The sequence below is a fragment of the Loxodonta africana genome, chromosome 4, assembly GCF_030014295.1.
Source record: "Loxodonta africana isolate mLoxAfr1 chromosome 4, mLoxAfr1.hap2, whole genome shotgun sequence".
Taxonomy (NCBI): domain Eukaryota; kingdom Metazoa; phylum Chordata; class Mammalia; order Proboscidea; family Elephantidae; genus Loxodonta; species Loxodonta africana.
Window position 1 is genome coordinate 57,912,341 of NC_087345.1, and position 18,922 is coordinate 57,931,262.

The 18,922-nt window shown below is 38.4% G+C and overlaps 1 long non-coding RNA gene across 3 annotated transcripts in view; it reads right to left on the reverse strand.

Moving 5' to 3' along the window:
• Positions 1-629: 629 nt before the first annotated feature.
• The window catches only part of LOC135231185 (uncharacterized), a 68,970-nt gene continuing 50,677 nt past the window's right edge, over positions 630-18,922 (reverse strand). For all 3 annotated transcript variants that reach the window (XR_010321796.1, XR_010321794.1, XR_010321795.1), the window contains one exon: positions 630-908. This is a non-coding gene — a long non-coding RNA (uncharacterized LOC135231185). The remainder of the gene's footprint in view (positions 909-18,922) is intronic.

Genomic DNA, 18,922 nt, shown 5'->3' on the forward strand with positions numbered 1-18,922 from the left:
GAAAACTCTCTGGGGCAGTTCTACTCTGTCCTATAGGGTCACCATGAGTCAGAATCGACGCAGCAGCATCAGGTTTCTGGTTTATTACAGTGGCAGACATTACCACAGTCACAACATTCTACTTTCAGCTCATTCATTACACTGCTCCAAGTAGCTAGGGCCAACTGATCAGAGTTACACCCAAAATAAAGTCTGCTGGTAATCCTGGAAACAGGAAACACGGAGGAACCACAACGTCCATCTTGGAACAGTGAAGACTGGATCAGACTGTACTGTATCTGTTTCTGCACACTTGACAATGGTTTAGTGCACTGATCGGCAATACACTGGATATTCTGCCTGATTCCTCACAGTATAGGAATGCTACCCTCAGATAAAAAACCAAAAACCAAACCCACTGCCGTCGAGTCGATGCCGACTCATAGCGACCCTATAGAAGAGAGTAGAACGGCCCCATAGAGTTTCCAAGGAGCGCCTGGCGGATTCAAACTGCTGGCCTCTTGGTTAGCAGCCGTAGCACTTAACCGCTATGCCACCAGGGTTTCCTACCCTCAGATAAAAAAAAAAAAAAAAAAAATGCAAGATGCAATAAATGCTGTTTGCAAACATGCCGTAATTAATAAATTACTAATAAGTTTTTTTAAGTTGGAATAGTGTTTGAGAGTTCACAAGCTATGTCCTTAAAAACATATAATTAAAAAAAAAAAAACCAACTAATCCCTTTAACTATTTCTTGACACAAAAGGCAGGAAGAAGGAAAGAGAAGAGGGAGAGTCATCAGAGTTTTACATCATTTTATAACAGTCTGTGAACTTATTTAAGCATCTTGCTTTTTCTATTACTCAGCTGAAATGGACGGTTTGTTATTTTTCATATTCCAGCTTCTGAGCTAGACCAACAGGAACAACCTAAGGAAAAAAAAAAAAAACATGATTGAATAGTACAAGACACTAAACCATGAAGCATAACATTTCTCTCTGCCAAATCCTTTCCATTGTCAAATTTTTCTCAGAATTAATCAGTTATTTTTGGTATTATTAAATATAATTCTGAATCAAGTCAATTATGCTACAAATAAAATCATAAATATCATTCTGAGAACGAACATAATAGATGATTAAGCACTTCAATGGAGCACTGGTGGCACAGTAGTTAACAGCTCGGCTGCTAACCAAAAGGTCGACAGTTCAAATCCACCAGCTGCTCCACAGAAACCCTATGGGGCAGTTCTACTCTATCCTATAGGGTCACGATGAGTCGGAATTGACTCAACAGCAATGGATTTGGTTTTTTGGTTTTAAGCGCTTCAATGCAGTCTTCTATGACAGTGTTTTCTAATGAGTTACAAGGGTAGGTATTGAGGAAACTATTTTCCCTTCAGAGGAATGTTCCCCTGTGAACCTAAAAAAAAAATCAGAATGATGCTCCATACAAATTCTTGGTTCTCAAAAAAAGTGTTTTTCATTTGAATAATAAATGCACAGGGAGAATAATATTCAATGATCTAAGTTCACACATGAGGACTTTTCCCACTCTGGTTTCCTTAAATCATTACAGAAAACCCAAAGCTCTCCTTTATTCCACCTTTATTGTTTTTTCTGATTGTAAGGAAAATACATGATTATTATAAAATCCAAGGATTTCAGAAATGCATAATATAGACCACAAAGAATCCTGCAACTACCCAGAACTGCTAGTCTTCTAGAATCTCTCACTATAGCCTCAAATCTTCTCAATTTATTAGCCCCTTCTGACCTCTCTTCCTTCAAGGTCAGCCCAGTGCTGTTCCTTCTTCCTCAGCCCATATGCAGTCAAACATCCTCCATAATTTAATAAATTTCCTTTGACCTCTCATTCTCTTTAGCCCTACAATTTGTCTCTCTTTTCCTTCTCATTTAACATCTCAAGAGTAAGGTCTATTCATTTCTCAAATTACCATGATCTGGTTTCTTTCTCCTCTACAGAACTGAAACCACAGGATCCTAACATCCGAATATAATGAACACAGTTGTTATCTGAGAATTCCACTATCCAACTTTAACACCGCTAAATCCATCCCTCCTTAAAATACTTTTCCCATTGGCTTCAATTACCTTTCTCTGTCCTGGTTCTCTTCCCCCTTCTCTGATAATTATTGATTTCCTTCATTATTCGCTCTTCCTCTGCCTGTCCATATGTCAGTGCTCTTTGACCCACTTTGCTTTTTACTCTACATGAGCTGCCTCATCTGAGTTCTTTATTCTTCTCTCATAGTTCTTATAGCCATCTATTATATATAAATAACTCCCAAATCATATTTATATCCAGCGCTGACTATATCCCCAAACGCCACACTTATACATGTATCTGCTTGGTCCAAGGACACCTCAAATTTAGCATTGCATAATGCAAATTCACTATCTCCACTCCCTTTCCCCCACAAAAGAGAGGTCCTGCTGCATTCCGTGTGTCAGCTACTGTCATTAGCACCCACCAAACACCCAAGCAAGAAGCTGGGCGGTCATCTTTGACATTTCCCTCTTCTTCATTCTCCTTGTACATATTATGCTGTTTTCTTTACTTATGCTTGTCCCACTACTCTTTCTTTGTGTTCACACTCATTAGCCTGACTAATTCTTATTCAATCATTTCTTTTGTAAGAATAAAAGAAAAGCTACTTTTCGCTGTTCCAGAAATTCAAAAGAACATCCAAAATGGATTTCTATTTTTAGTAATGGTGGACTAGATTTTGCAGAACAACTTCCTGCCACATTGAGGAGAATTAAAAGGCCTGGACAAAATTTTCTTTTAATCTGACTAAAGTTATCTCAGAGCCACCAAGGCAGTGAGGGTTTAAGAGACAAAGACCCAAAAGAGAAGGAAAGCACAGAGGTGAGCCCAATTTTTTACCTAAAGGTATTTCTGGATTCCCAAGTAGCAGCTGAGATGCTTATGAGTGGAGCAGAGTTTCTGGAGACCCTTTGAGACTAAAGAGACAAAAATTGAAACACAGAGCCTAAACAAGAGGAAAGGTCCTAATAAATACAAGACTTCAATCTGGATTCCTCCAGGTGACTGCCTCATCTTATGAATAGGGATGAGCCATAAATAAGCAGCCCTAACAAAGACTATCAGCTTTCAACTAGCTCAATACCTTACTGGATTAAGGTGAGCAAAAAACAAAGGCCAAAAACAGATAATAGAAACAAAAGAAAAAAACCTACAGAAGACACTGGAGTTGCCAGACATGGACTTCTAAATAACTGTGATTAATATTTTCAAGATATCATGTTATTAAATCTTTGCTTTTTAATAATATATTTAATAATATAATATGCAACAATGGGCTTAAACAAAGCAACAATTGTAAGGATGGTGCAGGACTGAGCAGTGTTTCATTATTTTGTACATAATGTCACTATGACTCAGAACCAACTAAATAGGACCTAGTAACAGCATAGCATTAAATGAATAATTTAACCATAAAAAATTTTTACATCCTGAAAAATACAATATCTGAAATTAAAAACTCAATACATGTGTTTAACAGCAGATTAGACATGCTGTTATGTGCCGTCGAGTCAGTTCTGACTCACAGCAACCCTACAGATTAGACATAGGTGAAGAAACTACAGGTAATACAGAAAAGAATGTGAGCAATATACAGAAGATTATGAAAAGATACTGATTTTATGTAACTGATTCACTTAAGGAATGAAGAGAATGACACAGAAGAAATATGAAGAGAGAATGGCTAGAAAGCATGACAAACCTCAAGCAGATAATGTATAAATAAAATAACACCTAGCCACCTCTTGGTGGAACTTCTGAAAATAAAAATTAAGAAAATCTGAAAAGCAAATGAATAAAAAGATAGGCTACTTTCAAAGGCACAATAAGATGACAGCAGACTCCTCGATGGAAGAAGTACTAATATCACAGAAAATAGACTTTAGGGCAAGAATAATATTAGATAAAAGTACGCACAGAATACCTGACCATAGATTCAGGGCCATAAAGTAAGTCCTAGCAAATTTAAAAAAACTGAAATAATACAAAGTGTGTTCATAGTGAAATTAAGCTAAATTTTAAAAACAAAATATAAGTAGAAAATCCACAAGATATTGGAAATTAACCAGTTTCTTAATAACACAGGAGTTAAAGATGAAATCATAATAAAACTAAAAAAAGAAATCTGACCTTCACAATAAGAATACATGGCATATCAAAACTAATAAGAAGAAGCTGACACTGTACTTGGAGGGAAAGATGTAGGTTTAAATGCATGTATTTGAACAGAAAAATGTTTACAATTATTTAAGTACCCATCTCCAAAAGATTTTTAAAAATGTATAGCAAATCAAACCCAGATAAAGTAGAAAGAAAGAAATACAAAAAAATTAAAGTAAGTGTACAATAGAGACAATTAACAAAACAAATAAAATGAATATCTCCTGTTTTTGTATGCCGTTAAGTCGATTCCAAGTCATAGAGACACTATAGGACAGAGCACAACTACTTCATAGGGTTTCCCAGGCTGTAAACTTTACCACAGTAGATTGCCAGGTCTTTTCTCCCACAGTCACTGGTGGGTTCAAACTTCCAACCTTTTAGTTTACAGTCCAGCACTTGATCGTTGTACCACCAGGGCTCCTTAATAACCCTTGGTAATAATGATTAAGGAAAAATAGCAAACGCACAACTACAATATCAGTAACAAATAAGGGGATATCACTATAGACTTTATAGACAACAAAAAGATCATAAGACATAATAACATCGTAGCAATGAATTTCAAACATATACATGAAATAGACAAGTTCCTAGAAAAATACAATTTACCAGTTCATAGGAAGAGATAAAAGATCAGGATAGTACTACATCTATTAAAAAATAAATCCACAATTAGTGAATCTTACTACAAGGTTAACCATAGAATCAAGTACTTTACGCAAAACAATAATAACATGAACCTTATAAAAATACTTACAAAGAATGTAAAAGTCCTGAAATGGACATTGCAAAATGACGACTTACAGACCAATATCTCATAAATACGTATGCAAGAGTCCTAGCCAATATACTAGCCAGTAAATCTGTTGTTGTTGTTGTTAGGTGCCGTCAAGCCAGTTCCAACTCATAGCGACCCTACGCACAACAGAACAAAACACTGCCCAGTCCTGGGCCATCCTTACAATCATTGTTACGCTTGAGCTCATTGTTGCAGCTACTGTGTCAATCCACCTCATTGAGGGTCTTCCTGTTTTCCACTGACCCTGTACTTTGCCAAGTATGACGTCCTTCTCCAGGAACTGATCCCTCCTGACGACATGTCCAAAGCATGTAAGACATGGTCTCACCATCCTTGCTTCTAAGGAGCATTCTGGTTGCACTTCTTCCAAGATAGATTTGTTAGTTCTTTTGGCAGTCCATGGTATATTCAATATTCTTCACCAATACCACAATTCAAAGGCATCAATTCTTCTTCAGTCTTACTTATTCATCATGCAGCTTTCACATGCATATGATGAGACTGAAAATACCATGGCTTGGGTCAGGCGCACCTTAGTCTTTAAGATGACATCTTTTGCTTTTCAGCACTTTTAAAAAGGTCCTTTGCATCAGATTTAACCAATGCAATGTGTCGTCTGGTTTCTTCCATGGCTCTTGATTGTGGATCCAAGTAAAATGAAATCCTTGACAACTTCAATCTTTTCTCTGTTTATCATGATGTTGCTTATGGGTTCAGTTGTGAGGAATTTTGTTGTCTTTATGTTGAGGTGCAATCCATACCAAAGGCAGTGGTCTTTGATCTTCCTTAGTAAGTGCTTCAAGTCCTCTTCACTTTCAGCAAGCAAGGTTGTGTCATCTGCATAACGCAGGTCATTAATGAGTCTTCCTTCCATCCTGATGCCTCATTCTTCTTCATATAGTCCAGTTTCTCAGATTATTTGCTCAGCATACAGACTGAATAGGTATGGTGAAAGAATATAGCCCTGACGCACACCTTTCCTGACCTTAAACCAATCAGTATCCCCTTGTTTTGTCCGAACAACTGCCTCTTGATCTATGTAAAGGTTCCTCATGAGCACCATTAAGTGTTCTGGAATTTCCATTCTTCAAATTACTATCCATAATTTGTTATGATCCACACAGTCGAATGCCTTTGCACAGTCAATAAAACACAGGTAAACATCCTTCTGGTATTCTCTGCTTTCAGCCAGGATACATCTGACATCAGCAACTGACTGGAAGAGATCCATATTTATGCCTATTCCCAAGAAAGGTGATCCAAGTGAATGCAGAAATTACAGAGCAATATCATCAATATCACACACAAGCAAAATTTTGCTAAAGATCATCCAAAAACGGCTGCAGCAGTACATCGACAGGGAACTGCCCGAAATTCAGGCTGGTTTCAGAAGAGGATGTGGAACCAGGGATATCATTGCAGCCAATAAATCTAGCACTACACTAATAGTAATAATAATAATGATAACATATCACAACCACATGACATCTGTTTAAAGAATGCAAGGCTGGTTTAACGTCCAAAATCAAATCAATGTAATTCATTAAATGAGCAGATAAAGCAAAAATCAACTCAACAGATACAGACAAATCATTTGTTAACGTTCCATACCCATTAATAATTAAAAAAAAAAAAAAACCTTAGAAAATTGACAAGGAAATGCCTTAATCTTATAAACAGTATCTACAGAAGTTCTACAACAAAAAACTTTACTTAATGATAAATATTGAATGATTTTTCATTGAGATAAGAAAGAAAGCAGGAATTTCTGTTATCACTTCTTTTCAATTTTGTACTGGAGATTCTAGTCAGTGCACACAGCACTTGAAATAGGGTTGGAAAATAAAAAAGAAATTCAACTGTCACTATTCATGATCCACATAATTATATATATACTAAAATACAAAATAATCTAAAAACCAGCTATTAGAATTAAGTGAATTTTGCAAGTTTCTAGATATACAAATAAATCACACCTTGCCACATCTTGGTGGGATTTCTGATAAACAGCATCAAAAAATATAAAACAGATATAAATTTAATTAAAGATATTAAAAATCTGTAAACAAAAATCCACAAAGCATAATTAAAAGATATTAAAGAAGACCTAAATCAATGGAAGATTATACCATGTGCCTGGATTGGAAGATTCAGTGCTGTAAAAACGTCACTTTAACCTTAATCGAACAATAAAAGAAAGCAATCCTGAACAAATTTCAGTAGTTTCTTTTGGTGGAAATTTTGAAGTCAATTCTAAAATATATAAAAGAAAGCAAATGCCTAAGTATAATTAAGATAATCTTGACAACACAGTAGGTTTGAGGACTTACACAATTGGATTTCAAAACCTATTACAAAGCTACAGTAATTAAAAGTGTGGTGCTGGTACAAGAACAGACAAACAATACAACATATGAAAAGAGAAAGTCCACAAATACTACACACACATATATCAACATGACTACGACAAAGGTGGCACTGCAAAGTATGAGGAAGGGATAGTCTTTCAAAGTGGCATACCCATAAGGAAAAAATAAATCTTGAGCCCTACTTCACACCTTACACAGAATCAAAAGATAGAGAGTAAAATAATAAATTTTCTAGATAACAACATAGGAGATCAATTTTACAATAAGAAAGGCAAAGGTTTCTTAGGAAACAAAAAACATAAATGTAAAAAGATAAATAACGTGGACTATATTAAATTAGGAATATATGTTTTAAAAAGACACCATTACTAGAGTGGAAAAGGAAAGCCACAGAGTGAGAGAAGATATTTGCAGGACACATAACCAGCAAGGATTATACACAGAACATATAAATAGCTCATATAGAACAATAAGCAAAACACAGACAATCCTATTGGGAAAAAAAAAGGACAAAAACATGAATAAGAACTTCACAAAAGAGGATATTCAAATGACCAGTAAATTCATGCATAGGCGATCAGCCTCATTAATCATCGGGGAAATAAAATTAAAGCCATCACAAGATACCTCTACATACCTATATGACTAAAATGAGAAAAAAAAATAGAAGACTAACAATATCAAGTATTGTCAAGGATATGAAGCAACTTGAACCTTTACACACTGCTGGTGTGAGTATAATTTATAGTGCAACCATTTTAGAAAACTGGTTGTATCTAACCCACGGCCATCAAGTTGATTCTGACTCATAGCAACCCCATAGGGCTTCCAAAGCTATAAATCTCTACGGAAGCAGACTGCCACATCTTTCTCCTGTGGAGCTGCTGGTGGTTTTTGAACCACTCACCTTTTGGTTAGCAGTTGCTAAACTACCCATACACTATGACCAAGCAATTCAACTTTTAGGTATATACCCCATGGGAATATATACCAAAAGACATACAGAAGAATGTTCATAGCAGCATTATTCATAATTCCCAAAACAAGAATGAACACTTTGTACTATATTTACACACTGGAAGACTATACAGCAATAAAAACGAGCTTCATAAAACAACATGGATGAATTTCAACAATGTAACATTGTATGAAAAATGCCAGATACAAAAAAATACTTATTATTACACTTCGCCTATGTAAAGTACAAAAACAGGCAAAACAAATGCATAATGCTAGAAGACAAAAAAATGGTTTTCTCTACAGAGAAGGGAACAGTAATAATTGGATGCTGATAATAGTCTAACTGGAGACCAGGTACCACAGTGGTTAATTGCTTGGGTGTTAAATGAAATGTCGATGTTTCAAACCCACCAGTGAACCCATGGGAGAAAGGACCTGGCAATCTGCTCCCATAAAGATTATAGCCTAGGAAACCCTATGAGGAAGTTCTACTGTGTCATATGGAGTCCTACGAGTCAGAATCGACTTGAAAAAACCCAGTGCCATCGAGTAGAATCAACTTGACTGCATACAAAAACAATACAATGTTCTAATTTCTCATGTGAATATTGATCACATGGTGGTCTTAACTTTGTGATTGCTTCGAAGCTCTACATCTATAATTTGTGCAAATATACATACTTTCACAAATATATATATATATATATATTTGGAAACTCTATGGGGCAGTTCTACTCTGTTCTATAGGGTCGCTATGAGTCAGATTCGACTTGACGGCACTGGGCTGGGTTTATATATGTTGTGTTGTTGTTGTTAGGTGCCGAGTTGGTTCAGACTCATAAGGGCCCTAAGCACAATAGAACGAAACACTGCCTGATCCTGCACCATCCTCACAATTGTTGCTATGCTTGAGCCCATTGTTGCAGCCACTGTGTCAATGCATCTCGTTGAGGTTCTTCCTCTCTTTTGTTGACCACCTACTTTACCAAGCACGATGTCCTTCTCCAGGGACTGGACCCTCCTGATAACATGTGCAAAGTATGTGAGAGGTAGTCTCGCCATCCTCGCTTCTAAGGAGCATTCTGGTTGTACTTCTTCCAAGACAGATTTTTTCGTTCTTTTGACAGTCCATGGTATATTCAATATTCTTCACCAACAACACAATTCAAAAGTGTCAGTTCTTTGGTCTTCCTTATTCACTGCTCAGCTCTAGCATGCATATGTGGCAACTGAAGACGCTGTGGCTCGGGTCAGGCATACCTTAGTCCTCAAGGTGACATCTTTACTTTTCAACATTTTAAAGAGGTCTTTTGCAGCCGATTTGCCCAATGCACTGTGTCTTCTGAGTCTGGCTGCTAACCAAAAGGCTAGCAGTTTGAATCCACCATGCACTCCCAGGAAACCCTATGGGGCAGTTCTACTCCGTCCTATAGGGTTGCTATGAGTCGAAATCACTCAACGGCAACAAGTTTGGGGTTTTCTCCCCCATGAGTCTGTCATTTTGTCATACTGTGGAGGCTTGTGTGTTGCTAAAAGGTATGCCACCAGTATTCAAATACCAGCAGGGTCACCCATGGTAGACAGATTTCAGCTGAGCTTCCAGGCTAAGACAAACTAGGAAGAAGGACCTAGCAGTCTACTTCTGAAAAGAATTAGCCAGTGAAAACCTTACAAATAGGATCAGAACATTGTCTGATATAGTGCAGGAAGACGAGTCCCTCAGGTTGGAAGGCACTGAAAATACGACTGGGAAGAGCTGCCTCCTCAAAGTAGAGTCAGCCTTAATGACATGGATGGAGTGAATTTTTCGGCACCTTCATTTGCTGATGTGATAAAATAGGTCAGCGAAAAAAAGAAATTCCTTCAGTGAGATGGACTGACACATTGGCTGCAACAATGGGCTCAAACATAGCAATGATTGTGAGAATGATGCAGGACCAGGCAGTGTTCTATTCTGTTGTATACAGGGTCATTATGAGTCAGAACTGACTGACGGCACCTAACAACAACAAACCAGCCCATGTAAGCATACAATATACACAAACTATTCACTACCGTAAACAAGGAATTCCCACAGAAATTTTACTTAAGACACAATCAGAAAGTTTCTCTTTCCATAAAACAGGCTTTACCTTTCAAAGACACCATCGAAGGTAAGTTTTAGTTTTTTTTTCCAGCTAACACCATCTGGGAGTTTCTATTCAGTTTCATTTGTTTCCGCATCTGATGAATGCTTTGTACTGAAGCTGTTGAAAGGCTTTTTCTGGATTTTGCAATGGGTGACTCTCTCTACAAATCTGTTTACTATCTATAAGCACCTACAAGCCCTTCAGGGTTTGTTAACTTTAGGTTCTGATACAGAGTAGGACTTCATGGACATGTCTACACCTTTCGAAGAGCCAGAAAATATTTTTGATAGATTCTGGGTGTTTTTCCAGACTTAGAAATCAGAAAAGTTTATAGTGTAAGGCTTTTATCTTTAAAAATAAGAACCGGAATTAACTTAAGATTAGATCAGTGCATTTATATGATGTTTTAGTTTCTTAAGGCTGCTGTAACAAATTACCACCAAGTGGGTGGCTTAAAATGGCAGAAATTTATTGTCTGACAGTTCTGGAGGCTGAGTCCAAAATCAGGTGTCAGCCATATTGATTCCTTCTGAGGGAGAATACGCCACGCCTATCGCCTTGCTACTGATGACAACCTGTGATCCTTGGCATTCCCTGGCTTGTAGATAACTCCAATCTCTGCTTCTGTCTTCACAAGGGCATCTTCTCACTGACAGTCTCTCTGTATCTCTTCTGTTTTTTTTATTAGGATGCCACTTATAAAAGGATTAGGACCCACCCTACTTCAATATGACCTTATGCTAATTTAACTGATAATGTCTCCAAAGACCCTATTTCCAAACAAGGTCTTGTTCACAAGTACTGGTGGCCAGGACTTACCACATATCTTTTGGTGGAGGGACACAACTCAATCTATAACAAATGGTAAAAATTGTGTTCAAATAAGCCACCTGCAGCTTGTAACCCAGCAGAAACAGCAGAGGAGTATGGGTTGAGAAGATGTAGAGTTTGGCATCCAGCTTATGGCCACTAGTAACCTCCACCTGCAGTTACACAGTACAGCAGCCATTTGCTCCTGTATCAGACTACCATTCTTCCTCATACACAGGTGCTTCACGAGGTCTGTAGGCAGCCATGGTGGGTCTCCTCAGATAGCAACAGTAAGCAAAGGGCCGGTGGGTATTTTCTCTCCCAAAGGAGAGCAAGCCCCATTCTGTAAGCTCCTATATTCAACGTTTACATTTTACTGACATGTCCAATGACACTCACCCTGCAGGCACAGAATTTTCAGCATAGTTGTGAACTCAGATATATTAGAAGTCCTTTACTCTGCAATTCTGGTAAATGGGCCTTTGCTTTGTTCCCCTAGATATGAGTTTCTATTCAGTCAACTTTCATGACCCACAGTTCCTATTGAAATGGGGACTCTCTGCCTTGCTCTTGTCAGTGTTCTTCCAAGAACTATAATCTGCCCCTGAGCCCCTGCAAGGCATTGCTAAAACAATTCCCTCAAGTCAACTGCTTGCCTGTCAGTCTGCTTCATGACTGCCTATCTTCCTGGCCATCTAGAATTCCAAATAAGTCTTGCTTTTCACACTGTTGTGTTCCACGTACCAGTTGGAATTGCTTAGTATCTTGGGTTAGACTCCCACATTTATATCAAATGCTTCCTGATACAAAGACCATGTTCAGGCAGAGGAAACTTCTCCCATGCTCCCACAATTGCATATTATGTTTCTGTGGAAAACAGACTCTAAGCTGCCCTTAATTGTCCCTGTCTTTTGGTATTTGTTTCCTTGTGTAATTTCCTCCCTTGAGTGTGGGAAGAACCTGTGACTTTCTTGTAACCAACAGAATACAGGAAAGGAAATGGTATGTCATACCCATGACTTTGTGACTTAAGATTGTAACTTCTATCTTGCTAGTGCCTCTTTCCATTGACTCTATCCCTTGCTGGCTTTGATGTACTGAACTGTCATATAGAGAGGCCCATGAAACAAGGAACTAAGGGCATCCTTCAGCCAATAGCCAGCTAGGAACTGAGTCCCTTAGTCCAACAACCAGTAAGGATCCTGCCAACCATCACATGAGCCTGGAAGAGGATCCTTCCTCATTCAAGCCACAAATGAGACCCCAGACTTCACTGACACCTTCATTTCAGCTTTGTGAGAGACTCTGTAACAGAAGAACCCACCTGACTACTACATCGCAGAAACTGTGAGATAAAAAATGTTGTTTTAAGTCACTAAGTTTGTGGTAATTTGCTACATAGCAATAGATAATTAATGTAGTTTCCAGTATCTGCCCCACCCACAACAGGCCCGTGAAGTTAAGTGGGTTAGTCCCAGATCAGTCCCAAGTTTCTCATACCATTAAATTCTGCCATTTTTTAGCATCAGAGGAGAGTTGGTGAGCAGTGACTTCAAAATATTTTATTCTATGCCAACTGGCAGAGACCATATTCATTTGGTTTCATATGGCAGATTGTATTTTCCAAAGATGGCCACAACAGTGTCTTCCATTCTACATGCTCTCATGCAATGAGACCTTGCCATTTCTCCTTCAAAGGTGGAGTCTAATTTCCTTCCTTTTCAATCTGGGTAGCATTTGTAACTTGCTTTTAACCAAAAAAATATGCAGAAGTAACACTGCATGATTTTGAAGCTAAGTCAAGAGAGGTCCATGCAGCTTCTCCCTGGGTCTCACGGCACTCTCCCTTTTCAGGGCACTTCTTTTAGGTAGTTCCCTCTCAGAACCTAGCTACCATGCTGTGAGAAGCCTGAGACGCATGTAGAGGACATGTGTGGAGGTGCTATTTGACAGTCCCAGCTGAGCCTAGCCAGTAAGGCAATTAAGCCCAGGCACCAGGCCTACGAATGAAGAGGCCTCCAGTTTTGAGTGATGCCAATTAAGTCCCCAGACATGTGGAGCAGGGAAAAGCCATTGCTGCCAAGCCCTGTCTGAATTCCTGACTCATAGAATCCATGTGCATAACACAATGGTGATTATTAGGCCACTGAGACTGAAGCGTTGTTTTTTTTGTTTGTTTTTGTGGCAATGGATAACTAGAATGCTCACTGTTATTTACACATCTTCTAAATAATTCTCTAAATCACAGGAAAACAATGATTGTGAGTACATGCTTTATATCCCTCTCTTACTTGAGGGGCTCTCTGGTGGTACAAGGGTTAAGAACTTGGTGTTAACCAAAAGGTTGATAGTCCGAATCCACCACCCACTCCTTGGAAACCCTATGGGACAGTTCTACTCTGTCCTATAGGGTTGCTGTGAGTTGGAATCAACTCAATGGCAATGGATTTGGTTGGCTGTTTTTTCATACTTGAGGCAAAATAAAGGGAAAAGTAGTCCTGTTTATGAATCCAAACACATTTTCATTCATTATATCATATACAAGATAAATGACTCCCAGCCAGTGCAAATAGTTAAGCACTATGCTGTTAATCAAAAGGTTGGCAGTTTCAACCCACACAGCAGCTTTGAGGAAGAAAGATCTGGCAATCTGCTTCCATAAAGATTATAGCCTTGAAAATCCTATGGGGGAAGTTCTACTCTGTCATATGGGGTCACTATGAGTCAGAATTGACTTGACGGTACCCAACAACAACCTATTTTTAGAGAAAGGCAACTACATTGGTAACCTGGATTTTTCCTGGATACTATCAATGTGCCACAGTCAAATAAAAAATAATAGTGACATCACATTAATAGTAACAATCACTTCTCTAGCTATAGCCCCTAGAGGGAAACCCTGATGGCACAGGGTTAAGAGTTATGGCTGCTAACCAAAAGTCGGCAGTTTGAATCCACCAGGTGCTCCTTGGAAATCCTATGCAGCAGTTCTGTTCTGCTCTGTTCTATAGGGTCACTATGAGTGAGAATCGACTCGACAGCAGTGGGTTTGGTTTTTTTGGTTTATTCTCTGAAGGCTCGCTTCTCTATACCCAAATTCTTCTGAGAGTACTATAGAAGCTTTCTCTCAAATGAACACAAACAAGTTCTCTCTGCCTCTGCCTGGTGCCCATCATTTTTCCCTACATTTTTCCAACACCCTTTTGGGGTGTACAGTACTGAACCTCCCACTGAGTGTAAAGCCCTATAGGGTAGAACCACAACAAACTCAGTGTCTGCTGTCCGTGGTGCTGATTTCTGTGCCGAGGATATCCAAAAATCCAAATGCCATCAATTATAACTCATGGTGACCCCATGTGTTTCAGAGTAGAACTGCACTCCGAAGTGTTTTCAATGGCTGTGGTCTTTTGGAAGTAGATTGCCAGGCCTTCCTTCTGAGGTGTCTCTGGGTGAATTTGAATCCCCCACCTACTAGTTAGTAGTCTAGTGCTTAACCGTTTGCGCCACCCAGGGACTTGGTGCCAAGGATACTGTACCCTAGTGACCCAAAGCCCTTGCAATGCCTCATACTACTGATGAAACCATTAACCTCAGATGTCAGGGCCAGAGACTCAGACATTGGATTTTGCCACAAAAGTCCTTGAGTGTTCCTATGGTGCCAGGAGCAGGGCTTCGCTGACGGTACAAGTGTTATTAATATAACACTTGTACCGTCAGCATTTAGGGTATAATATATAATACCCTAAATGCTCCGAAGTTGTTCCATACTCTCTGGCCCATTTTTCCCACTCCTCCATCTTTTACCACACTCTTTTTTAATGGGCACAAATGTAACGCTGCTTACTGCTCTTGATGCATTACTAGGTTTTTAGTGAAAATTGCTTTTTCCCCCCTTTATCTTCAGCCCTCACTGTTCTAGACTGAAAGATGAACTGAGACAGGTTGTGCTGAAAAGCAAATCTCAATAGCAGATAGCATGCTGTACTCAGAATTGGTCCTCCCCTCTAATTATCAGCCTTTCTGTTAACTTTCTCTTTGTTTAGGACAAGCTATGTCTCAAGAGTTTTCTCAGACCTTCTTCCAAACAGACCCTGAGGGAACCTGCCTTAATGTGTGAGCAACACTCAGGCTTTTGCTCCCAATGCCCACTACACCAAATTTCTTTAATAACCTTATTTAGTTGAGGAGAAATTATAAGTTATCAATTCACTCTGACAAATTAAGAATGAAGAACCTCAATTTTATTTAAAACATCTTATTTTGTTGTATTGACTTATTTGAATTTTCTGATCCTAAAAAAAAAAAATTTTTTTTTTTTTAACAGTGCAGCAGTGCCTGAACAGGGAACTTCCAGAAATTCAAGCCAGATTTAGAAGAAGATCTGGAATGCAGGATATCATTGCTGATGTCAGATGGATCCCAGCTGAAAGCAGAGAATACCAGAAAGATGTGCACCTGTGTTTTATTGACTAAGCAAAGACATTCGACTGTATGGATCATAACAAATTATGGATAACTTTGTGAAGAATGGGAATTCCAGAACACTTAATTGTGCTCATGCGGAACCTGTACATAGACCAAGAGGTAGTTGTTCAAACAGAACAAGGAGATACTGCATGGTTTAAAATCAGGAAAGGTGTGCATCAAGGTTATGTCCTTTCACCATACTTATTCAATCTGTATGCCGAGTAAATCATCTGAGAAGCTGAACTATACAAAGAACACAGCATCAGAATTGGAGGAAGACTCATTAACAACCTGCAATATGCAGATGACACAAAGAACTGATTCACGCAACTTGGATGGGTCTCAAGGAAATTATGTCAAGTGGAAAAAAACAAATAAGCCAATCTCAAAAGAGTGCATGCTGGATCAAAGACCTAAATATTAAAGCTAAAACTATAAATTCCCTGAAAGATAATATAGACACAAAAGAATAGGACCTAATTTTCTTTAATGATAGATTATCAGTCACAACTACAAATGCACAAACAAAAGAAGACGAATTAGATAACTCCGACCTCCTAGAAATTAAATACTTATGCTCATCAAAAGACATTATCAAAAGATCCTATGGACTGGAGAAAAAATCTTTGGGAACAACAAATCTGATAAGGGTCTAATCTCTAAAATATATATAGAAAACTTCAACAACTAAACAATAAAAGATAAGCAATCCAATTAAAAAATGGACAAAGGACATGAACAGATACTTCAACAAAGAGGATATTCACGCAGCCAACAAACACAGGAAAACATGCTAGCGATCATTACCCATTGTTGTTGTTGTTAGGTGCTGTCGAGTCAGTTCCGACTCATAGTGATCCTATGCACAACAGGACAAAACACTGCCCGGTCCTGCACCATCCTTACAATCGTTGTTATGCTTGAGCTCATTGCTGCAGCCGCTGTGTCAATCCACATCGTTGAGGGTCTTCCTCTTTTCCACTGACCCTGTACTCTGCCAAGCATGATGTCCTTCTCCAGGGACTGATCCCTCCTGACAACATGTCCAAAGTATGTAAGACACAGACTTGCCATTCTTGCTTCTAAGGAGCATTCTGGTTGTACTTCTTCTAAGACAGATTTGTTCGTTCTTTTAGCAGTCCATGGTATATTCAACATTCTTCACCAACACCACAACTCAAAGGTATCAATTCTTCTTCTGTCTTCCTTATTCATTGTCCAGCTTTCACATGTGTATGATGCGATTGAAAATACCATGGCTTGCGTCAGGTGCGCCTTAGCCTTCAAAGCGACATCTTTGCTCTTCAACACTTTAAAGAGGTCCTTTGCAGCAGATTTACCCAATGCAATACATCTTTTGATTTTTTGGCTGCTGCTTCCATGGCTGTTGATTGTGGATCCAGGTAAAATCAAATCCTTGACAACTTCAATCTTTTCTCTGTTTATCATGACGTTGCTCATTGGTCCAGTTCATTAGCCATTAGAAAGATGCAAATCAAAATGACAATGAGATACCATCTCACCCCTGCAAAAATGGCACTAATCAGAAAAATAGAAAACAACAAATGCTGGTGAGGTTGTGGGGAGATTGGAACTGATCCATTGCCGGTGGGATTTTAAAACAGTACAACCACTATGGAAAATGGCATGTTGCTTCCTCAAAAAGATAGAAATAGATTACTTTATGATCCAGCAATTCCACTCCTAGGTATAGATCCTAGAGATCTAATAGCAGTGACACAAATAGACATATGCACACCTACATATGTGGGAGTATTATTCACAATAGCAAAAAAGATGGAAACAACCTAAGTACCTATCAGTGGATGCGTGGATAAACAAATTGTGGTACATATATACAATAGGATACTACTCAGCTATAAAGAATAATGATGAGTTACTGAAACATAACATGGATGAATCTGGAGGACATTATACTGAACAAAATAAGTCAATCACAAAAGGACATATATTGTATGATCTCACATTTATAAACAGAAAACAATATGTATACACATAGAAAACAATGTTCTTTGGTGGTTACCAGGGATGTAGAGGGAAAGGAGGGTGAATCACTTTCTAGATAGTTGACCCTTGTTATTTTTCATGATGGAAAAGGCGATATTGAATGCAAGTGAAGTCTGCACAACTTGACCAAGGTAAATGATGTCACTAAGAAGTGCAAAAGAATAAGGGACATTTTTGGTAAATGCTGTAACATATACAATTTTACAACAACAGCAATATCAACAAAAAACATATGCGTGGTTACATAGGTAGATAAGTATGCATATACGTGTACAGTAAGGTATATATGTTTGCATACATGTGCACATATAGGTTTATCTGTAGGCATAGCTATGCATATGTTTGTGCTGCATATATATTCATATATATAATAAAGCACATAGGGGCACAATTACAGATGTTTCCTAAACATAAAACACCTCATGGAATTCATTTGTTGGGTTGGAAAGCTTAGGACCATAGTCTTGTGAGACAAGTTAGTCAACTGGCATAACGTAGCTCATGAAGTTTATGTTTATGTTTTGCATCCCAGGCTGGTGAGTAGCATCTGGGGTCTCAAAGCTTGTGAGTGGCCATCTAAGATACAACTATTGGTCTTTATTCATCTAGAGCAAAAGAAAGAAGGAAACCAAAGACTCAAAGAAGAAACTACTCTACGGGACTTAATAGCCGATACAAACCATGGCCTCATCTGTCCTGAAACCAGGAGAATTAGATGGTGCCGGGCCACCACTACCAACCATTCTGACCAGGGACATAACAGATGGTCCCAAGAGGAATGGGAGAAAAACGTAGAACAAAACTCAAATTCTTAAAAGAGGCCAGACTTACTTAACCAGTAGAAACCAGAGGAATCCCCAAAACTGTCATCCTGAGACAGCATTTAAACTTGGAACTGAAACCACTCCCAGAGGTCACCTTTCAGTTAAATAATTAACTCATAAAATAAACAATATCACCAGTGAGTACTGTGCTGTTTCAAAAAAAAAAATCAACTATATGAGGCCATATAGTCAACATTTACCCTAAAGCAAAGATGAGAAGGTAAAGGGGAAGCTAGATTAATGGAAATGGAACAACAAAATGGGAATAATGAGAATGCTGACATATTGTGAAAAATTTAATTGATGTCACTGAATTAGTATGTA